At 35.0% G+C, this 15,242-nt stretch overlaps 1 pseudogene; it reads right to left on the bottom strand.

The window, feature by feature from the left end:
• Positions 1 to 373: 373 nt before the first annotated feature.
• Positions 374 to 997, bottom strand: LOC107853796 (annotated as a pseudogene).
• Positions 998 to 15,242: the final 14,245 nt, after the last annotated feature.

The following is a 15,242-nucleotide window of genomic DNA, read 5'->3' as shown; positions in this document are numbered from 1 at the left end:
TCAAGCTTGTAAGATGTGGTTTACTATGTCCTCAATGTGATAGGACAGTTAATATCCTAACGGGACTGTGAGATTATATTGGCCTATTTACAACGTCAAATTGCTAAGCATGAAAAGCTCTTTTAATTAACAGGTTAGTAATGCATATTGGTAGAAAAACTAAAAGAAAACAAAAGTCTAGCACCAAGTTGGCTCTAGTATATTTACATAGTCAGATCTCTCCTACCAAAAAGAAAAAAAAAGAAGGGTTCCTTCTGTCAATTCCTATCCTTCTATTGAATTGAGAAAATCAACGAGCTATTTACATCTTTGACATCCTGAAGATTACACAAAAAAATCCATAAGCATCTTAACTTAATCTTCTATATTGAATCTACTTTTCCTTCAAAACATCATACATTTTCTTTCCTTCCATAATATCCAAGAAACACAAGCTGGTAAAGTTTCTGAATCTTTCTCGTAGTTTCCTTAATTCTTCAAACCCGCTATATCGGTCTGCTCCCACAGCTAATGCTAAATTATTTATCACAAGGAGGTATGCTTGTGTAATTTTGAGACCTCCTTTTCTAGGAATTTTATCACCAGCTGAAACATTATTATATAGATTATGTAGTTAGCATGCTCCCTGCTGCTAGATTGCCTCTACCAGATTCACATACATCTATGTTGTACAGATTATAAAGCTCCTCAAGAGGTTCAAGGTTAATACTTATATATTCTTGAATAGAAGCATGTGGTCATCCTCCTATTTCCACAATTCAAATCCTTTTCTCGGATAGTACTCCCTGTTTTATTATGAATTCTCCATCTTATTTTGAATATATCATTTGTTACTACTGTAAAACTATATTTTTGACTTGAGAACTTACATAATTCTAGCGTAGAAGTTGTTTTCCCAGTAACCAACAGGGTCACCAATTGCAATAGTAAAGGCTCTTGCATTGATGTTCCTGTCAGTAAGTAGAGGTGCTCTTCTATAAAGATCTGAAGAAGCCATTTGATTTGTTCGAAGAGTGGAGATTTTCATAGTAGCAAGAGAGGGATAAGATTATAAATCTACCACCAAGAAACAGTAAGATTCATTTTTGAAACATATCTCTTTTCTCGATCATGATCTTTTTTACCGGTTATTCTGATGCTTTGGGAAAAAATTAAATGTTTAATAGGGTTATTTTAGTGCTTAATGAAATCATAGATAAAGAATGTTGGATTGAAACTTAGTAGTTATCTAACTAGTTATACAATGAAACTTACAAAAATTTAGTTGAATTCATATGTTAAGGCATAATATGATTAGTATATCAAATGTATTTCTCACCAGTTCATCAATTAATCACATATTCTAGTTTCATGTATATTTCCTCTAAAAGCTTCTAGTAGTTCCGTATTTCTTTACAAATATAGAGTTATCTACGACATCAGATAAGAGTTTCAGGTTAATATAGTCAGCTTCTGTTAACAGCTATCTAAGGCACCCATTTCTGCTAATTTAGTTCCTTTTGTTAAGAGCTATCTATGGAATCAGGAGTTTGAGTTCAATGTATCCAAAATTATTTTTAAACTTTGATAAATTCATGACTCAGTTACTCGAAGCTAACTCTTTTATGAATAAACAGATGAAAAAACTAAAACATACTAAATAGAAATATTTATAAGAGCTTAACAATAGTGAAAAAACTGTATATAAGATTTAGAGGGATCAATGTCGCCGAGCAAATGGCTAGTGATTCAAATATGGGATACATATCTTGTAAAACCAACTCCTGTTATATTCTATCTAAGTCTATCTGTCTTAAGTCTCAGCCTATGTGTTAATCATTTTAAAGATTGATGTAATATCCTGCTATAGCTGGACTCCAAAATTTGCCATGGTTTAGTTGTTGCGACCATATCTAGACGCCTATGAGACTTTCTAGTTTTTCGAGGCCTTATGGTAGCATTCCTCCAAAGTTGTTACTGGAGAGATCCAGTTATTGCAGGGACGTGCAGTTTAGTAGCTCTAATAAGAAGTTCTCAGATAACTTGTTGTCAGTCAGAATAAGTAAGCTTAATCTTGAACAATGAAGACAGAAGTTACTTGGGATGCTTCCTGTTAAAGACCTGCCAGAGAGTGCTAAAGTAACAAGATTCTTCAACTTAGTATTGAGAAGCCTTATGGTTCCTGAAAGGTTGTTTAATAAATCTAATGTTTCAAGCTGAACCAACTAGTTAAGCTCGAGAAGAATTTCACCCTCCAATTCATTGCCAAACAAGTTTAAGTACTTCAAACTTGAGAGATGGCTCAGCTCAACAGAAATTGAACTAAAAAAGTTATTGTTTTCTAGGTTCAAGATTTTGAGTGATTCGAGCTAACCAATAAAGGTAGGAATCTATCACGCAATATTGTTATTTAATGCTATAAAATTTTTAAGATTTTTGCAGATGCTAGTTGCTTCTGGTATGTGGATACTAAGATTATTTTGTTGTAAGTCAAGATTTATCAGATGCTTCAACTTACCAACATCATATGGTATCTTTTCACTGAATTAGAAATAAGCAAGAGCAAGACACTCATCTCAGACAAGTTACCACTTTGTGGTATCACTTGTCCTGTCAGCATGTTGGCTCCAAATCTAAGAAATTGCAGCTTTCTCAAATGATCTATCTCCAGAGGAATCTCACTAGTGAGAACATTAGAGAAAAGATTCAATTTCTCCCAAGTCATTAAGCTCTCCTAATGTAGTCGGGATTGTTCCATTAAGAAAATTGTTCGAAAGATCAATCACTCGAAGATGAGTGAGATGTGTTATTTCTCACTCTATGGCTAGGCTCTGTCAATATTTAACTAATACCTATGAGAATAATTGATGAACTCGAATATGCATCTTGTTTTAAATTCACGCCCAGTTTCTGTGGAAGCTTTTTCATAAAGAGAATATAAGGATCAATCTTTTCTTAATTTTGTGAAATTGGATTTTGGTTAGCTCCTCTCATATATGACCTCGTGAATTTTCTCCTTCTCAGAGTTAACATTCTGGAAAAGTTCCTTGTTCTTTAATTCAAACTTTTAAGTTTTTTTTGTTTTGTCATTATAGATTGCAAGGAAAAGCTTTGTGGGGTTCCCTAGATAGTTTGTTTTAAATTTACCAAACGACAGTCAATGAGGAAGGTCCCTTCAAAGTTTCTGCTAAAGATTTGTTGCATCTGGTTGAAGCTATAATATATTATCTATTTCTGAGAAGCTGATACTTAGTTAGTTAGGTTCTTTATCTTGTTAAATTCTTATTCTCAACACCCACCCTGTGAAATAAACACACTGGTCCGGTCTTTTGTATTATGGTTATTACAGAACTTTCTTCAGAACATGCTATGAAGGCCCTTGAGGTAGTATGCTTTCTATCTATTTCTCCATTACATGTAAGATTCCTTTCAAGATTTTATGAATGGTAAAATCAAATTGATGTCCCAATCCTAGTAGTGTATGGCTGCTACTGAACATGGAAGCCCTCTTGTACCTTAGAATTACTGTGATATCATCAATTTTATATGGGATGACTATTGTGTTTTAAGTCCCAACATATCCATAATCTAAGTATCACATAAATACCAATGTTAAGATGGACATGCAATCGATTTTCCTCATGAGGTGAAGCGATGTAAAGATGGATGTGCAATTGATTTTCCTCATGAGGTGAAGCGATGTACTAAATTTCTTCTATACTGTAGCAAGAGGTACTTGATTTAGGTGAAACAGTAGGAACTGAAAGTCAAGGACTTTATTATTTTTTGGCCCTATGATGGAAGATGGCAATTTGAGCTAAAAGTTGATGACTTAAACAGTAGAAATAGGAGTTACTTGATTATTTTTTTGCTATGTATTCAAATGTTATGGAAAATTTGATATCATACTCTAGCTTGATTGGGATGGTAACTAGATTTATATTGAAACTAACAACATGAGATGTTAACTAATTTTTTTGGTCTCTAATTATATCATGTTTTTGTATCGAGATTCTTGATAGCATTTGGTATTTATTTGAGGAAATTTATTATTTTGTGATATTAGGTTCATTTGTGGTCAATTACAGACTAGAAATATTGCTCGTCTTTAAATGTTTATCAAGAATTAGATGTTGCTCGTCTTTAAAGGTTGATCTACGACTAGAATGTGGCTCGTCTTTAAAGGTTGATCTAGGACCAAGATGTTGCTCATCCTTAAAGGTTGATATAGGAAAAGAATTTTGCTTGTCGCTAAAGGATAATTATGACTAGATAGTTAGTTTATTTAGGACGAGAAACACCATCGTGAAAAGATAATTACGATGAGGTAGTTACTCTATTTGTGACAATATATACCATTTCTAAAAGATAATTATGACCATGTAGTTAGTCTATTTAGGATGAGAAATACCATTGCAAAAAGATAATTAGGATAAGGTAGTTAGTCGATTGGGATAAGATATATCATCTCTAAAAGATAATTATGACCAGTTTTTTTTTCAGTCTCAAAAGGGTTTTAAGGATCGGCTTATTAGACTCGTCGCTAATGACTTTTTACAGTGGAGCCTGTTAGGACGGGACGCGGCCAGATTTTACCCGTCCTAAAAGACCAATTGGGACAAGATTTGGATTTTCTGGGGCCTTATTTCTCTTCCTTATAGGTTGTTTTTCTTATAGTGGAACACACTCAATGGTAGCAAATCACACGTGTTTTTGCAGGAAAGATGAGTATTTTTTTCTTCAAAATTTCATGTTTATACTTGAGAAAAAAATTAAGGTATTTATAGCCATCAAGGTGTTACTTCATGAACATAAGAAATGGTTCAGAAAGGTGTACCCCTTCATAAAGGTGCAACTCTTCAAAATAGTCACAATCCTTTGGAAAGGTCATACAATCCAATCCGAAAATGTGCCTATTCAAATTGCATCCTTTCTTTTGGTGTTTTTTTAAAAAAACATCAATTCATTTACCATTAACACCTCTTTAAAAACCAACAATGCCCTACATGACTGGGAAATAGCTATTTTATAAAAAAAAATTACAGACAAGTGTGTGATTTTCAAGCAAAGACTAGTTGCATCTGGATAAGTAGTTTTCCTTTGAACTTTTCGTAGTGAACTTGCATCGAATACACTCATTCAATCTGTAGATTTGATATTTTTGAACCATCAAGCTTTAATGTACACCTAGACAACACAAGTCACACAACCAGACTTTTACAATTTATGGTTCTCACTAGTTTGTTTGTTTCAGCCATGAACATATCTCAGTTTCATGAGAGCATAGAGAATAGGCCTTTACTAACATTCTCCTTGAAGCGGGTTCCACTTCACTCTCACATAGGTGATTCCTAAATGTTTAATCCTATAAATCAAACTATTTGGTCAAACTTGTCAAACTTAAAAAACATTAAAAAGCTTCAAACCATAAGCCTTATCCTTGTTCTCTGAGCATTGTCTTCATCATAAGAATGGGTTAAGTATATTGACAATGTTGAACCATCAGTCACAGATTTGTTTGGTCTCCTTGAACCTAACTCTTGGGATCTCCAGTCTTCTAGGTAGAGTTACCGTCATGCTGACTTGTCCTATGTCTTAAAATCATTTCTTCTAGGTAGAGTTACCGTCATGCTGACTTGTCCTATGTCTTAAAATCATTTCCTTCGATGATCTCTCAACTTTCCCTCTAGATAGGCCTTTTAGAAGTGGATTTGGCACATTATCCTTTAACTTCACATAGTCAATAGTAATAATTTCACTATATTATGTCTTTGTCTTATATGATGAGATTTATCATTGTACATTATGTCGCCTGCCTTAAATATCACCGCTTGACTTTCACAGTGTATAACTAGTGCCAAAAGTTTGGGCCAATAAGGAATAAGGTGAAAATCATTTTTCCCCCTTAACTTTACTTTAAAAATCAAACTCCCCCCTCAACTTTAAACAATAAGCATTCTCCCCCCTTTGTCCTACTAGTCTTTTTTAAATACCTATTTTACCCTTACACTATTCATTTTTATTTTTCTTTACCTCTTTAAAATTATTATATTTTTTATTTTTAATATATATAGTGAATTTTTGTAAATAAAAATAAAATTATTTTCTAGACGAAAAAAGTGAGAAACATATATTAAGTATATAAGTTAGTGACGTTCTAAATGAAATAAATGACCATGATAAGGAAATTTATTTAGTAATAATAATCAAAACTATAATATTTATGTATACTAGTGAAAATAACAAATAAAAATAACTTTATAAACATATTCCAATGCATGTAATATAATAACATATAACAAAAATGGAGATATATTTTTGTAACACCCCAACTTAGGAAGGAGTCCCATATCAGCAAAACATAGGAGGGATGTTGGGTATATAAGTAAGAAAGCCTTACTCTTTAGTGACGCATTTTAAAGCCATGCAGCCCTGGCCCCAAAGCATACAATATCACTAGTAGGTTGGGCAGAGACAGGGGTCTCTCGGGCCTTCGTGGTTTGGGATGCCCACGCGGCCAGGGCCTCAGTTCGGGTCTTGACAGAATGGTAGTAACGCCCTGAATCTGGTACCGGAAATGCTACACTGTGCTCATGACCCCGAAGGACCACAAGCTAACCCATAACTGATATTTGTAACTGAGCACTGAATAATATACTGTAAATATGCGGAATATAAGCTATAAGGACAAAAGGTTCAAACTGAACTAATACTAAATACAAAACAATGTCTGTAATGTCGTATACCAATACCTAAAACTAAAATAAATTGTCTGAAACATATTGTAGTTTGAAAGCCTCTAAATTATCTGAAATCTGTGGAGTTGATGGGATATATCCCCAACTAACTCCGAACTATTAAAATAATAAAGTAATAAAATAATCAAGCTATCCTCGAATGATAAGGACTCATTGCTAGTCTAGCTGCTGAATGTCTAATCTACTAAGGATGCTCGGGAGCTCGGGCTTCTAAAACTATGGTATAAAATACCATAGCGCAAATGCGTCAGTATGATTGAATGTATTGGTATAAAAGTGAGTTAAGTTGAATGCAAGGGTCCATATGCATGAACAATAATAACTCACTGATGACATGAACATGAATGCATGAGATATACATGCATGAATACATAAACTAGAACTGGGGTTATGACAATACTGAATAATGATGTACTGACATCTAAGTTTACTAATACTGGGATACTGAATAACTGAGTCTATTAATGATATGAATTATGGAGTTTACACGTAACTGATATCTGAGGTTACTGGTACTATAGTACTGATAACTGATAACTGGGTATATTGATACTAAGAAACTATCTGAGTTCTTTACTGGACTGAGTGACTATATTTGACAGTCTTGAATCTGAATAACTATCTGAGTTCTTGACTAACGGAATGACTGTATCTCACAGTCCTGATTCTGATGGAGCTAGCTGAGTTTTATACTGAGCTGAGCGACTATATCTGACAGTCTTGATATCTGTAGAACTAAACTGAGTTCTATTACTGAGACTGAATTTGAGACTAAGACTGTGGAAGGTAGTATCTAACCTACATGCCCCAAATAAAGCAATATAACTGAGTTGAGGTTCAATCTGTAACCCCAATTAGAAAAGTGTTAATACCGCACCACTAATAAGGATAAGCTGTGAGTGTCCCTCATATAGCAAGTACTCAAAGGAAAATGGTGGAACCCTTATATAAAAGGTTAAACCACCTCATCTACCCTCAAAATAATAGGTTTTAATGTATCAACGTACGCTGGCTACATAGTTCTGGAGCGTAATGACTGCCTCTAAGAATCACACCTTTTAATAACAGGTGAGTTCCCATCCTTGGGCTCACTTGGTGCTGAATCCTACTCCCATCTAAAGACATTGAACATGATTAACCGAACTGAAGTGTTACTGATCGTATTGTATAATTTATTTGAATAGGGTTTACTAAATTCCATTGACTAATGAAATACTACTGAGATCTGATAACTGACTGAGATTGCTAAAATTATAAAGATTACAGAGATTACTAATATCACTGAGATCACTGAGGTTACTGAGATTACTGAGTAGGACTAAACTGATACTGAATTCACTAAATTTTCCCGAGTCATGAGACTGACTGAATTCTAATAATCATGGCTTGACTGAGAGTATCGTGAAAACTGACACTGGATATAGGCACACAGCAAAATTTATAGGTACAAGGACCCTCAGGACTCAATAGAAGGAAACTAACAAGGCATGACACTCTTGAATACATGACCAACATCAACAATCCATAATACAAAAAGTTAGGGATTTCATGATGTCCATGGTTATCATAATCTTGTACATGGTAGGAATGTATATAATCAATGTCATAATTCCATATTCTACCATCATGAGCATTTCAACAAACATCTACATTGCACATCACTAGCATGGGAGTAATTTGAACATAAGGGTAAAACATGTATTTGTCGTTTGGATCACAATTAAGCTATAATGCATAATTTCTATTCTCTTAGGCATTTTATCAAATACAATACATGCACCACTTAGGTCATAGGCATAATCATCAAATTAACACACCATAACCAACTAAGTTCATAGTTTTCAACTTGCATGCTAACATAATTCCATAAAACAAAAAAAGATTCCAACTTGAGAATCGTATATCAACAACCACATGAACATAATCACTCCATAACATGAATATGAGAATTCATAGTTTAAAACTTGATTCTTAGGCTTTATGGATGAAAGGAATACATGAATGAACACTATGCATACCTTAGTTCTTGATTGTATGAATATTGACGAAGAGATTCTTGAATTTGAGTATTGAATATGAATCCTTAATTGAAAACCCTAACTTGTTCTTGAGAGAAACTTGAGAGACACTATATTTTGGTTGAATTGGGGCTAAATCCCATGCTATAGAATTATATAGGGGTGGGAAATTAACCCTTTTGCCTTTAAAAATGCGAACATTTAATGACTGGAACTGAGCATCAATGCTATTATCTACATGGCACATCGATGGCATCGACGCGATAGTCCAAGCATTGTGCCATCATAGCATCGAGTCTCAATACTTTGACCCTGGCAACCTACAATAATATCAACCAATGCATCGGTGATGCGACGCGCTAAGATCGCGTTGGTCTACTATTTTGGGATTCCGAACGTGGTCTAAATAAGTTCCAAAAAAATCCAAAACTTATCCGAGAACACCTATTGACCTTCCTAATCATGAATTAATGGAAATATAGACCACTTAAGAATGTTAAGATCGCAAAATGAGATTGCAAACTTTTGAAGGCCAAAGTAAACTAAGTTTGGAAACTTAGCTTGAATTTTCTAAGTATGGGACCCTTTAACAAGCTAAAATAGACTGAATTAAGCTTAGGATTTTGCAAGGTCTTACAATATCTCTCCCTTGGGAACATTCATCCTCGAATGAGACTGACTAAGATGGAGGAAATGATAAGATGAAGTACAAACTGAACATGAACAATTGAAACATGAGTACATGATTGACATCACTGATTTGCTGAGATTTGTTCTGAGCATACATATCTGATGCATGATTTCATGACTGGCATGACTGATAAGCTGAATATATTATATTGAACATGTATATCTGATGCATGACTACATGATTGATCTGATCCATGAATGCATGACTGAATATGCAAGGGTAATTGATACCAAGTTTATCATGGAAATCTAAGCATGAAACTGGATAAGTTCAAGGAAGACTATTTCCTGGAATATGATACATAAGCTGGATATCATGATCTGAACTGAGTACCTTGAATACGTGGCTTACGGCTGAGATCAGAGTTTGAGGGTCAACTCATGAGTACTTCCTACCCTAAACTGGATTCATTATAAAAAAAGAGAGCAGAAACTTTATGTCATAAAGGTTCAGGGAATTATAGTATATATCCCTCATAGGAAACTATGTCCCTTGAAAAATACTAGCTGACTTTGCTGAGATACTGAAGAAAACTGGGGAGATGTACAAGGCACCTAGGAACGGAATCGTGACTAATTATTTGGGATCTAAAACTGAGGCATGAAAGAGTGAAAAAATGTATTACCTTAATATGAAAGTTCCTGTATACCTATCGGGCTATGATAGATTGACCCGCTGGTTGGAGACTGAGAAAGGTCCCATTAACATCTGGTTTGAGCTTAAAGTTGACTGGTTTGTAAAGAGTTATAAAAGAAAAAGAATCTCCTAAATCTGAAGAAGTGTAAACATGTAAATGAGAGATCTGCAACATACCAGTGACTATATTAGGAGAATTTTACTAATCTTTTTGGGACTAAAGTGCATAGAGTCTGTTTGGGTATTTCCCATTGATAGCGCTGGAATTGGCAACCTGCTGATTCTGCGACTAGACTAAGCTGAAGGATGATCATGCTGACTTTTAGGATCGGGCTTAGGACAGTCTCTAACCTTATGACCTGACTCGCCACATCTAAAACACTCATTACTGCCCACTCTACACACACCCTTATGATACTTACCACACTCTTTACAAAGAGGATGAGTGCGAATAATGCTTGCACTATTCTAGGATTTGGAGCTTGGCGCCCTATCCCGATGATCATTTCTAGACTTTGGTATTGGGGCACTAGCTGAAGAGGAAACTGGAAATAAAAACTTCTGACTATACTGAGAGCGGTTACCACCCTGTGACCCTGGCTGAGAAAAACTATAACTACCTATTCTGGCTCTCTTATTCTCTTTTTCCTTCTTCCTAAATTTCTGCTCTTCAATCTGTTGTGCATGGACCATAAGTCTAGATATGTCCATATCCTTAATCAACATTGCAGTCCTGCACTCCTTAACCAGTCTACCTTGAACCCCAGACATAAACTTGCTCATTCTAGATCTACTGCCTACTACTACATGGGGAACATACCTGGCTAACTGGGTAAACTTGAGGGAGTATTCCTTCACACTCATGATACCTTATCTGAGATTGATGAACTCTAACACTTTGGTTTTTTTCTACTCTAGGGGAAAGAATTTACCTATGAAGGCCATACCAAACTTTTCCCATTCTATGGGCCCTACATCTATACGCCTGTCTACCTTCCATTATTTAAACCATGTATGGGCTACATCTTATAGCTGATAGGCAGCTAACTCAGCACTCTCACTGAAAGTCACTCCCATGATATCTGTGACTTTCTGAACCTGGTCGAGGAACTCCTGTAGATCCTCTTCGGACTTAGAACCATATAATAGGGAAGGATTCATTCCAGTGAAGTCCTGAATCCTGGCAGCAGCTGAATTGGCCACTGTGTTAGCCAGAATAACAGCTGGTTGTTCATTCTGAGCTGTGACTGGATTGGCTAAAGTAGTGAATGCAGTCCTGAATTTTACATGAGAAACATGTTTATCCAGGGGATATTTCTGAATGGGTTAAGGTTCTGACTGATTACCAGTTCACCTTTTGCTAGCCCTTTTAGGAGGTATGTTCTATAAATAAAAGGAAGAATGGGTTAGACTAGGAGTTAAATTTGAGCTCATGCTCACTGGCACGACATAAATACTAAAAAAAGAGAATTATTCCTAAAACATCTCAAGCCTTCTATCCATAAGTGTGGTGCACAACACACCCATGCACAAGACTCTACTCGATACGGCTTTTTAGACTTCCTAGGATACTGTTGAACCTTAGGCTTTGATACCAAGTTTGTAACACCCCAAATCTGGTACCCAAAATATTATACGGTGATCATGACCCTAAAGGACTACAAGCTAACCCATGACTGATATCTATAACTAAACACTGAATAATATACTATAAACGTGGAATATAAGTTGTAAGGCCAAAAGGTTCAAAACTGAACTAATACTAAATACAAAACAATGTCAATAATGTGGTATAATTATACCTAAAACTGAAATAAACTGTCTAAAACTGTAACACCCCAATTTTCTGTACCGAAATATTATACGGTGCTCATGACCTTAAAGGAGCACAAGCTAATCCATGACTGATATTTGTACCTATATACTACATAATATATCATAAAATGCAGAAACATAAATATGAAAGGCCATATGGTTCAAACTGAATAAACATCTGATAACAAAATGTCTAAAAAAGGTATAAAAATACCAAAATAAGTCATAAATAATAAAAATAATGAGATCTAAATATCTAACTTGACATCTAGTCTAAAAGCCTTTAACTGAACTGAATAAAGAGTTGAAGGAACATGTCTCCAACTAACTCCATATAGCAACTAAATAGTAAATATAGCAATAATCATATCGTCCTTGAATGAGAAGGACTTACTGCAAACTCTAAACACTAGAATGCTACTGCTGATCTAGAGCTCGTGCCTCTGAACCTATGGCGTAACATAAGAGAAAGCACCATAGCGCAAATGCATCAGTACATCTGAATGTACTAAGTATACGAGTGAGGTAGGCTAAATGCAAAGGGTTATATGCATGAACAGTGCTGACTAATATGAATATGAGAATACATACATGCATACATAACTGTAACTGAACTCGTGAAGATACTAACTACTGAGTCTGAATACTAACAACATGAGTATACTGATACTGAGATACTGAATAGATGAACGACTATTTCTGACAGTTTATATTATGAAAAACTAGTCTGGTTGACTGTGTCTGATAGTCCTGAAGCTGAATGCTGATATCATGAATTTTAATAATGGATATGACTGATACATGAGTTTAGAAAACCTGACTACTGAGTTTGAATGTCGATGATATGACTTTACTGTTACTAAGGTAATGAATAGATTATTGACTATTTCTGATAGTTCAAATTATGAAGAACTGGTTTGAATGACTGTGTCTAACAGTCCTGAAACTTAATACTGGTAACGTTAGCTATGATAAATGATATAGCTAATATAAATATAATGATTGAACTACTCGATATAATTGATACTGAGTGATTGTATCTGACAGTCTAAGTTCAGATAAAACTATCTGATTTCTGTTCTACTTGGAGTAACTAAATTTGGGATCAATCCTATCTAGCGGGTGATCATGAGAATGCTGATAATAAAGATGATTTGACTTAGTCTGAGATCAGTCCCAACTAATGGGTGATCTTTAAATCTGATGATTCTGATATTGTTTAACTATAGTTGAGATCAGTCTAGTCTAATGGGTGATCTTGAAGTCTATTTATAATAGTGAGGATTGATTGTCTCTAACAGTACTAAATCTGTACTACTAAACTGAGTTAACTATATCTAACAGTCCTGAATCTACAACTAAAACTGTGGGATGTATTCATCTAACCGACATGCCCCAAGCTAAGCTAACTGGGGTCCAATCTCTGCCCTGACTAGAAGGATGTTAGTACCGCGCCACCAGTAAAGACATCTGCTGTGAAGTCAGTCCTAATCTAGCGGGTGACTCCTGGGATCAGTCCTAAACATATAAATATGCTAATGGGTGACCCCTGAGTATGTCAGTCCTATCTAATGGGTGACATCTCATACCTACGCTGGCAACATAGTTCTAGAACTTAGGAATTGCTTCTACGGATCTCAGTCCTATTCTAGTGGGTGTGCCCCTATCCCTAGGTTCGTTTGGTGCTGAATCCTACTTCTATCTGAAAGACACTGAACTGAATAACTGGGCTGAACTAAATAACTTAACTGAACTAATTTGCTGAACTGATACTAATTAACTAAACTGATACTAGTGGTATTGTTTAGTAGAGCTAAAACTGATTTTACTAGATTCCGATGACGGGCGAAATATAATGAGTTCTGAGGACTGATTAAGAGTACTGAAGTTACTGAGATTTACTGAGATTTACTGTGATTACTGAGGTTACTGAACACTGAGATTACTGAGAATACTGAACTACTGAGATTACTGAGTTTTCTTGAGTTACATGACTGACTAATTTTTATAGATCATGGCTTGACTGAGAGTATCATGAAAACATGACATGGCTCTAGGAACACAGCTATATTTTTCAGGTACAAGTACCCCCAGGACTCGATGGAAGAAAACTGACACACATGACTGACTTGATCATAAGAGTAGAGTCCATAATCCATAATATCATAAATAAGGGATTTCATACTAAGCATAGTTCTCAACAATCTATTTCATGGAAGGGAATTTCATACAACATGTATATACTTTCATAGCTTTCAATATCATACTCATTACATATTACAACCACAATCCATAATATCATAACTTGGGGAATTTCATGAAGTACATGGGTATTCTACATCTTGTACAGGAGTGGGTTTTGCAAGTAAGCATAGCATAATTTCATAAGACTAGTTCATGAGTTATCCAACAGTGTTCACAAGACACATTATCAACATGGATGACATTGAATCATAGAGGCCTATCATGAATCCTTCCCTTAGTCACAATTTAGCTATAATGCATGATTTCTAGTCTGTTAGGTATTTTATCAAACACCTTACATGCAAAATTTAGGCATAGGTGTAAATCATACAATTGCTCATCATAAATAATCAAACTTACATGTTTTCAACTCATATGATGTCATAAATTCATAATAACATATAAAGATTCTATCTTAGCATCACTCAACACATAAACATGATCAGCAATTCATTCATAACATAAAAACCATAATATATAGTTTTAAAAAAGGGTTCTTGAACTTCATGGATGAAAGAAGTCCATGAATGAACAAACGCATACCTTAGAAAGGAAACCTTGATGATTTGCTGGAGAGTTCTTGGATTGGGAAACTTAATTCTTGATTATCTTGGAAAAAGGCTTGAATCTTGCTTTTGAGAGATGAGTTTGATGGAAACCCTAATCTTGTAGTTGAGAGTATAAGAGAGGGTTTTTGAGATGCTTAACTGAAGAAAAATGAGAAAAATTATGCCTCTTTAGGGTTATAAACGTGGAAGGTGATGCAAAAGACCAAAATACCCTTATGAAATAATTTCCCAGTTGCTAAAAATCATAGCTGACGATCTTCGTGATAGGGTGTCACAAATGTGATAAGCTATCACGAATGTCGTCACTTAGGGGCTGGTTTCTGCCTAAGGCTGACGACCTTCATGATAGGGCATCACAATTGTGATAAGCTATCATGAATGTCGTCACACTGTTTCCAGCTTGATATGCTAGAGTAAAATAGGCATAACTCTTTGCTCCAATATTGAATTTAGGAGAAATTAGTATCGTTGGAAAGATAATTCAAATATATTTCATTTGATATATATTAAGCCACCCAGTTCATCATATACA

The sequence above is a fragment of the Capsicum annuum genome, chromosome 2 (assembly GCF_002878395.1).
Source record: "Capsicum annuum cultivar UCD-10X-F1 chromosome 2, UCD10Xv1.1, whole genome shotgun sequence".
Lineage (NCBI taxonomy): Eukaryota > Viridiplantae > Streptophyta > Magnoliopsida > Solanales > Solanaceae > Capsicum > Capsicum annuum.
The sequence above is the reverse complement of the archived record's forward strand: the minus strand, read 5'-3'. Positions and strand labels throughout refer to the sequence as shown.